General features: G+C 40.3%; 1 protein-coding gene across 1 annotated transcript in view; it reads left to right on the top strand.

The window, feature by feature from the left end:
• The window catches only part of raver2 (ribonucleoprotein, PTB-binding 2), a 105,077-nt gene that overhangs the window by 59,595 nt on the left and 36,338 nt on the right, over positions 1–9,144 (top strand). The window lies entirely within an intron of this gene.

Below are 9,144 nucleotides of genomic sequence, written 5' to 3'. Positions count from 1 at the left end.
TTATGTACAGTACATTATGTGCTTCAGAGCAGTTGTATTATTGCATTTCACCATGTATGCACCAGAATATTTCAGGATAAGAGCTTATGAAATGCTCTGCACCATCTATTAGGATGCAAAGAAAACATGTACAGAAATATGAAAAATGTGCATGCCATTATTTGCTAGTGTAATGTTAATGATAGTATTTATTATATCTCTTTCCTTATGGCAGAGATGGGCATGTATTAGGCCTGTGTGTTTGCCATTTGTCTGTATGGATAATATCTTTGTTTCAATATTGAAAAGCGATATCGGAACGCCCAAGAGTTCTTTCTTTTATTTGTTTATTTATGGTCATAAGGTCACCTTACTGTGATATTCAACTCTAAACCTCAGGAACTGTGAGATATATGAGTCAGAACACACATGAATAGAAATTGCAACCTCACTGGCATTTTTATTTCATCCTTTTTTGCTTATAGTGACTGTGGTGAATGGATTCGGGCAGTCTACAGTCATATTAGTGGTTTAGTCATAGTCTGCTGAGGCACAGCAATGATGCAGTGATGTTACTGTTTAACATTTAACAGGTATGTTTTCCACATTCACAATCCTAGCTGTGAATGCCAAGCAGGTTTGGTTCTCTGATGCCTTCCTGGTAGTGATGTTACAAGAAAAATCAATACTTAGGTTGTGCGTTTCTTTACCAGATTTTAGTAAATGATGCACTGGTTGACAGACATTGCCATGCCTTTAGTCATGCTGCATGCCTGATAAAACCTTTAGCGTGGTACCATGGTAAGGTTGTAGAATCTCTGTAGCTAGTTTGGCTCCCGTTGCTAGCTAGCTAGTCTTGCTTATGCATAATAGCTCATTCACACTAAAGTAGAAATAGGACGGCAACCTCCGTTTGACTGAGAAATATCAGCGGTTGCCCGGTGATTCCATTCAATTATGTCACACGCAGCAACCACTTGGAAACAGGTGAGCTGAGCAGCTGATTGGCCCTGCAACACCCCCAATACCTGAGCGACCACTTTCAATCACCATGTGATTCCACAGGTCACCTGATGGTAGGCAACCTATAAATGCGGACAGATTGCCAGCACATTGCGATCAGTCTGGCTAAACTCTGAATATAAGTAGTTAATGGGACTTTTTCATCAACAGATGTGCAGTTTTCACCTGTATCGCTGTTTATTGTCAGGAGACTGCATGTATGCATGTACACGGTTGCCATAATTTTGGTCATGCTGCAGTCTCCAACCACAGTTTTCCCTGTTTGACTGCGTAGCATAATTGATTGAGATTGAGCCGTTTAATTGTCACTAGCAATGTTACACGAACACAGAGTGAAATAGGACCCCTTCCAACCGTACATACATTGCACAAACATGACGTTGGTAAGACAGGTCAGAGAGATGTATGATGGTAAAAAAACAATGAAATACATAAATACATGAGGGAAGAGGAGGGAAAAATAAGAACTCCATCCAGACTGAGCTCCTTATGGGAGAGCAGTTTGAGAATAGAATAAAAACCCTCAGCACAATGAAGCACATGAATCTTCACACCTTACAACATAACAACATAAAAAACATGCGACTTGTGACAGGGGAGGGGGTATTGGACAGAGCCGATGTACACAACAGCCGTCCGGTCCGAGGAAGTAGGAGGATAGGGTCATACACCGTCTTGTGATCTGGGAGAATTTGTTGTTCCTGCTTCCGCCCTGGAGCTTCCAGCTAGTGAGGTGAGGCTGCATGTAATTAGTGGTTGTTTGGGTTTGGTTTAGGGCGAAAAAGAGACCAGTTGATCAAATCCATAATTTCTTGTTTACAGAGAACAAGACTGAGAGAGTCTCTAAGAGTTAGACAAGACTAGACAAGGACAAAGAAGCCAAGCAGGAAATAAAAGGGAGGGACAGAGAGAAAGATGCGACCACCTCCATCAAGAGCCAAGAGAGACTCTACAAGAGAGAGATAACATAGATATTAATACTTAATAATATCAATATACTGAATGTGTTTCTGTACAGGTCAGAGATCAGTGCTGTCTGCAGAATAGAAGAGGAGCTGTTCTGAGTTGGTCATTTTGTTTGTTGCATATTTATTTGTTTAAGATGATTCCCTAATGCCTCACTGCCAGCAGCTCCAGTTCACCTTGCATAAACCGTCCTCCTCCTCTGTGCACATAAGTAGAACTCAGCCCTTATGTCACTTTTTCTTTGTTCGGCGTGCACTTAACCTGTGGCCTTGGCCCCGAGCGTTATAATTCTGCTACCCATGAAAGGGCCCTCCAGGCAGCACTTTAGCTTGAGTCAGCCAGGAGAAATGGAAGGAAGAGAAAGTAAAGAATGTCAACCATATTAGAGGAAAGGACGGCAGGTTGGAAATGGAAGGAGGGATGGGAGTAAAGGAGGACGGCGCTAAGAATGCCAGAACTATTAGAGAGAGGATGGAGTGAAGGAGGAGAGCCGACAGTGTCAGGCATAATAGAAGGACAGCGAGACGTGGAGCGATGAGGTGAAATAGCGAAGAGGCGTATGATGCCAATCAAAGGAAGACGACTGGTGGCATATATGCAACTATTGATGTAATAATGATGACTAGGAGCAAGTTGAATACTCACATTTATAGGCAGGAGACAAAAAAAGAACAAATGTTACATAAAAATGTCTTTCAAAGAGTGGACAAGTTCTGTTTTAAGACCTTTGATTTTTCTTTCAGGTCAGGATATAACTTCCAGTGGTTTGATTAAGATTGATGGATGGATGGTTTAAAGCAGTGCAGAAATAAATTGCTGCAAAAAAGTAATTTCTTCAGAGCAGTGTTAGATGAGTACGGACACAGCAAAGCATCATACTAGTGCCAACCTAACCCCCCCCCCTCCAAAAAAAAAACCAACCAAACAAACAAAAAAGCAAAATCTGCACTATCAGTGGTGTATAAGTGATACAGATGGTGGTGATGTGCAGCAATGTCAGAACAAAAGCCGAGAAGTTAACAGCAAAGCGGTGAACGTGGATCTGAGCTTTCATGATACGTGTTTTATGAGGATGGATATGAGCACTTCTTGTGCTTTTCGGCCACTTTTAACTTTTTTTTCTTTTTTGTTTTTTAGAAGAAAAATCCCCAAGGCACCTTCAGCTTTGTTGACAATCAACCAGAAAAATGGAAATGAAAATAATGAGTTTTCTTTTGCTGTCGGGAGCCAGACAGTTGCCTTATTTAGTACAACAGGGGAGAAAAAAAGAGCTAATTTAGCTGATTTTGAATATGTACTCTTTTACTCTCTCAATCACTGGCACTTGCTTTTGTAGAGCTAATTAATCTTTCCAAGTACAATCATAAGATTCTTGACACAATTATTGACCCCCTTTGGTGAAACGCAGTGTTTCAAAGTTTTATTTGAAAAGATGATCTCATTCAGTGACGTCTTCCCGCTGCACACAAAGGTGACGATAAATCCGTGAAATCATTCGATTTAGCAGAAGTACACCACAAGCGTTCTTTTTTTCCCCTTTTTTTTTAATGGAGGCTTACTTAGATTAACTCCACCTCTCCCTTCGTTGTCCAGCACTCGTCATAAAGACATTTGCACTTAAAGCTGTCACTGTGATAGGCCATGTACCTCTCTTCAAAGACAGCTGTGACAGGGCTGTCCTGACCTCATCACTCTGTTCCGACAACTGACGTGACCATTTAAACTGTGTCACACGCACGCACACACACGCACGCACACACAAACACACACCGACAAACTGACAGGTGCTCCCCCGAGCCTGAGCCCTGCCAGTGATGCATTCTGCATCGCTTTGCTGGGGACCACGACTGGAGGTCAAGAGCTGTCGGACACAGTGATTGCTAGCTATGCGTGCACACACATGCACAGTCACATGTATAGTAACATCATTTAAGAGTAGACAGGCAACTGCTTTTTTTAAAAATTGTTTTTAAGGTGTCTTTGCAGTATTGAGCTTGACAGCATTAATTCAGTGAATCCGCTTTAAATTCGTATTTGCCGTTTCTCCTGTTGTACTGATGATACTGAGATTCCAGGCAGTCCATTGGCACATGTTAATGCAATGGGATTTTTTTCCTTCTCTTTTCACTCAACCCCAACTCCAAACAGCAGATGGTTACTCATCCACGAGTCATTTTGTGCTGGAAGTCTCTTCCTGTTAAAAGGGAGTTCTTGGATTGGTGAAATGATTGGTCTTCTCTCATAAATAGTGAAGAGTCTTTACCTTGAGAAAATCAGCAGCTCTCATTCTGTAGTTTTACCTCTTTGTTGCATCTTTTCTGGATATTTATAATTATCCATCCATCCATTCGCTTCCACTTATCCTTTTCAGGGTCGCTGGAGCCTATTCCAGCTGTCATAGGGCGAGAGGCGGGGTACACTCTGGACAGGTCACTGGTCTATCACAGGGCCAACACACAGAGACAGACAACCATTCTCGCTCACATTCACTCCAGCATTCACACCTATGGGCAATTTGGATTAACCAATTAACCTATCCCCACTAACTGCTTGTCTTTGGATGGTGGGAGGAAGCCAGAGTACTCAAAGGGAACCCACACAAACACAGGGAGAACATGCAAACTCCACACAGAAAGACCCCGGCCTAATGGTAGAATTGAACTCAGGACCTTCTTGCTGTGCGGCAACAGTGCTAACCACCGTGCCACCGTGCTGCCCATTTATAATTATAATTGAGCTATTTGTATATATTATAGCCATCTCTTATATTTTGTGATATATTGTATTATTTAATTTAGTTCAGTCTGTTACTGTTGTTGCCTTGGAGCAACTGTAACCACATCATTTCTTCAGAGATTATTAAAGTATTCTGATTCTGATTTTGGTAGATGAAACAGTTCAAGCACTTCTGCTCTTCATCTGATAATAATGCAGTGTAGTCTTGAATCACATGTTGTTGGTCACATGGTCACATCACATGGACTAATCAAAACCCATATATTACCCCGACCAGACGCTTGATAGATATATAAATAACCACACTCAGATGTGGATTGTTTATTATTCCCTGTTGATGATCTGAAAAGTCAATAAAGAAAAATCAGTAAGATATTAGTAATGCAACATATCAGTAAATACAGTGGAAAAAAGTTTAGACAAATAAGAAAAAACGCAGCAGATGACTTGAAAAAGTAAGAATAATGATGAACCAGTTTTCAACTGGCATCATATAATGAAATTAAATAAAACTGAAAAGTTTAGCACAGCAAGTTGAGATACAGACATGAGTGAGCAAGAATTTCCTGCCAGAACTCTCTGCACTCTAGGCTTCTTCAATGCAGAGCTGCCAGCCAAGTCAACTCTTTTATAAAGCAAGTGCTGAGCAAAGCGCTTAACATTAAGAACAGAATAAAAATACAAAACCATCAGCATGGAAGCACCAAAGCATTACATCTGTGTACATCCAAATAAGTTTTAGAGATCTGTTGAGTCAAAGATGTGTGTCATGACTTGGTCACAACACATAACAGACTACGTGTTTGTTAACAATCAATCATAAATCGCTCACATTCACAACATGTGCCATGTCTGTCGTAAGTGTCAATGTGTAGCAACAAGAGGGCAGTTTGGGTCCCCCAACATTTTGTTTTTCAGTTTGGCGTGCTGACTATGGACGAACTTTCTGTTCCTGTTGGATATGTTATTTAAGGTGCATGAAGAGTTTTTTAGGTTAGAAGTGAGTGTTTTTTGTAATGGACCTTATTATACACAAAGCACCAATAATACAACTGAAGATCTGTAACAAATAACAAGAACAAATAAAATCCAACATGTCATGATGGAAAATGCTGTTCTCAATCAGCAGCATCCCTTTACATGTAGATTCCCACTTGAAAACTCAGCCTTTAGTGCTTCATATCTTTGTGAAAATTTGCTGTCGTACTGAACAAGTTAAAAAAAAAAAAGAGTCATCAGCTGCTGTTAATTATGCTGAAACTGAAGTTGCCTCAAGTGCCACAGCACTTTGGCTTGACTCATTTAGCATAGATGCCTGATTATGCTGTCAAAACCCTGGCTAGTAAGGAATGTTTGAGTATAAGACGAGAGTGCTTCATGTAACAAAATGCTGTAAGTGTGATTTTCAGCCATATTGCATTTATATTCCTTTTATCGTTTCGCTTAGACATGGTGTCTTTTTTTCCGCATGAATATGTTGTATGTTGCGTAGTAGTTTAAATATACACTTACAGTCCCATTATTAGTGTGCCTTACTAGTTGTAGGCTGTACCTCCTTTTGCCTTGAGAACTACCTTAATTCTTTGCACACATGTCCTGTTCCACCACATCCCAAAGGTGCTCCACTGCAGGTCTAGTAACTGTGGAGGCCACTTGAGTATAGTGAACCAGTGTGAGATGACGTGAGCTTTGACATGGTACGTTGTCCTGCTGGTAGCAGCCGTCAGAAGACTGCTCATATGGTCACATGGTCAGCAAGACTCAGGTAGGCTGTGAAATGCAAACCATGCTCAATTTATACTAAAGGGCCCAAAGTGTGCTACGAAAGTTATCTCCCACATCATTACACCACTGCTACTAGCCTTGATATAAGGCTAGGTTGGAACCATGCTTTCATGTTATGTTAACCCTACTCTCTGGATCTGATAGCAGAAAACAAGAATCATCACACCAGACAACGGGTTTCCCGTCTTCTGATGTTCATTTTCCGTAATCCCATCCCTGTTCTTACAGTTACTGACATGAGGGCAACTGGTGTGGCTTCTGCTGCTGTAACCCATCTGCTTCAAGGTTCAGTTGTGGGTTCAAAGATGCTCTTCTGCATAACTTAGTTGTACTGAGGGGTTTTTGATTTACTGTTACCTTTTTGTTCGCTCAAAACCATCTGTTGGGCATTCTCCTCTCACTTCTGGCATCTACAAGGCATTTTTACCCAGAGAACGGCTGTTCACTCCAGTGTTTTCCTATTTCTTTCTTTTTTCTTTTTTCCCCCCTATAGATAGTTGTGTGAGAGTAGATCAGCTGTTTCTGAGATACTCAGACCAGCCTGTCTGACATCAACTTCCACGCAGGTCATCTTGAGTGCACCTATATGCCTAATTCAGTTTCTCTCATGTTTTTTATTTTCACCTTTATTTATACAGGTAAATCTCATTGAGACACGAGGTCTCATTTTTAAGAGCGACCCGTTTTAAATATCCATACAAAATGACAACATGTTAAAACATACTGTAGTTGTTACAATTCATACAAAAAAATTGCACCTGAAAATAAAATAAAAGACAGTAACAATACCACAAGAACATGAACAGACATCCAATGATGCTTTCTCTGTTGTCCTTAAAATTGGTTTAAAGCCCTTCAGTTCAGTTAAGCTGCACAGCTTCAAATCCTGTTGTAATTTGTTCCAAGTATAAGGAGCATTGTAAGAAAATACCTCAAATAATGTCACCATAATCAATGTGATGTAAGAAGGTGGCAGCAACAAATTGTTTTTTCACACCTTACTTTTAATCTGAATGTTTTTTATAAGATTTCCAATGTGTGGCTTAAAAGAAAGATCATGTGATTGGCTGATTAGATATTTGTATTAAGCACTTGAACCGGGTCACCGAATAAAGTGACTGGTGAGAGTATGCCTCATTTTCTGATTAAACAGCATCAAAACAAACATGTCAGTGCATGCAGTGATGATGATTTCCGACACATAAAGATGAAAACTCTAAGCGTATTGCATGCAAGTGAAATTTGAAGGCTTATGCATCACAGTTTGGCTTTTATGCACCGCTCAAAGAAAACTGTGCTTTTAGTCAAAAATCCATATTTTCCCTGGACTTGAGTTTGTGCAGTGGGTTAGCGTAATCTGTTATTCAAACATAACTACCTATTGGCCAACGTGTGGAAAAAAATGTGCTAATTAGACTGGTACAGGGTAATTGCATATTGCAGGAGAAGGAGTTTCTTCTGGGCCAATCTGTTTTTGATTTGCATCAAGAATAATTTGGAGGATGAAGCACGAAGTGCTAAATTTGCTCATATAATTACTCTTTAATGTTCTCAAAGTCTGCCTTGAGGACAAGGTAGAGCCACACGTGATAGGAAAAAAACAGAAAAAAGGATCATTGCAATGCAAACAGTTTCTGATTTCCATCTTAAATCTGTTTTGGGTTTTTTTAATCATCCAAAGGCATTTAAAGCATAATTTTGAAGGAAAATCTGGGAAACTTGACATTAGATCAGAAATATTTTTGTTTTTTGTCTTTCTCTGTACAGTAGTCTTAATGTGAACACTCCTGCAGTAAGAGGACATTTCAATCTTCAAACCATGATCCAGAAATTATGGTCTTTGTTGGAGGGGTGTTGGGTTTTTAAAGAGACTGTACACATGGAAACAGAGAGAGAAAGAGAGCTAAATGACAACTGGCATCCACAAGGCTCAGATACAGTACGCACAAGCCCATTTTAAATTTGCATAATTGTGCAGATTCAAATAATGATTGAATGTTTTATATATTCCAGTCTTCTGTTGTGTGAGTGCAGTCGGAGAAAAAAAATTAAGGGAGAAGCTCACTCAGTCTTTGCATCCTTGCTCACGAACGCGCTCACAAACACAAGTTGATGACAGTCTGAATGCCATTTTCACAGAATCCAATTTGATATATAATGTTTGTTTCACAGTTTACCCACTTCCACTCGTGTGTGTGTGTGTGAGAGTGTGTATTCATATCATTGTGGGGACCAAAAATTGGAAGTTTACTATACTTGTGGGGATCAACACACCTCATGGGGACCAAAATCCTGGTCCCCATGAGTTTGAAGGCATTTTTAAGACTCAAAATGTGGCTTTAGTATCAGGGTTACATTTGGGTTATGGTTAGGTAAGGGCTAGAGAAAGCATTATGTCAATTAGATCGGCGGTCCCCAACCCCCGGGCCGGTCCGTGAGTCATTTGGTACCGGGCCGAGAGAGTTGAGGCTCGGGTGTGAAATTTATAGTTTTCAGGGTTTTTATCGGTTTTTATCGTTAACTCAGTTTCCCAGTGTCTCTTCCCGTGTGTTATGAATAAATCTTTTTTTGGTACCGGTACTGGTTTTATTTTGCTGTATTTATCCACGACACCTTAAAGGCTGGTCCGTGAAAATATTGGGGGACATAAACTGG

The sequence above is a fragment of the Maylandia zebra genome, linkage group LG17 (assembly GCF_041146795.1).
Source record: "Maylandia zebra isolate NMK-2024a linkage group LG17, Mzebra_GT3a, whole genome shotgun sequence".
NCBI lineage: Eukaryota > Metazoa > Chordata > Actinopteri > Cichliformes > Cichlidae > Maylandia > Maylandia zebra.
Note: the sequence above shows the minus strand (reverse complement) of the source record. Positions and strands in the feature narration are given on the sequence as shown.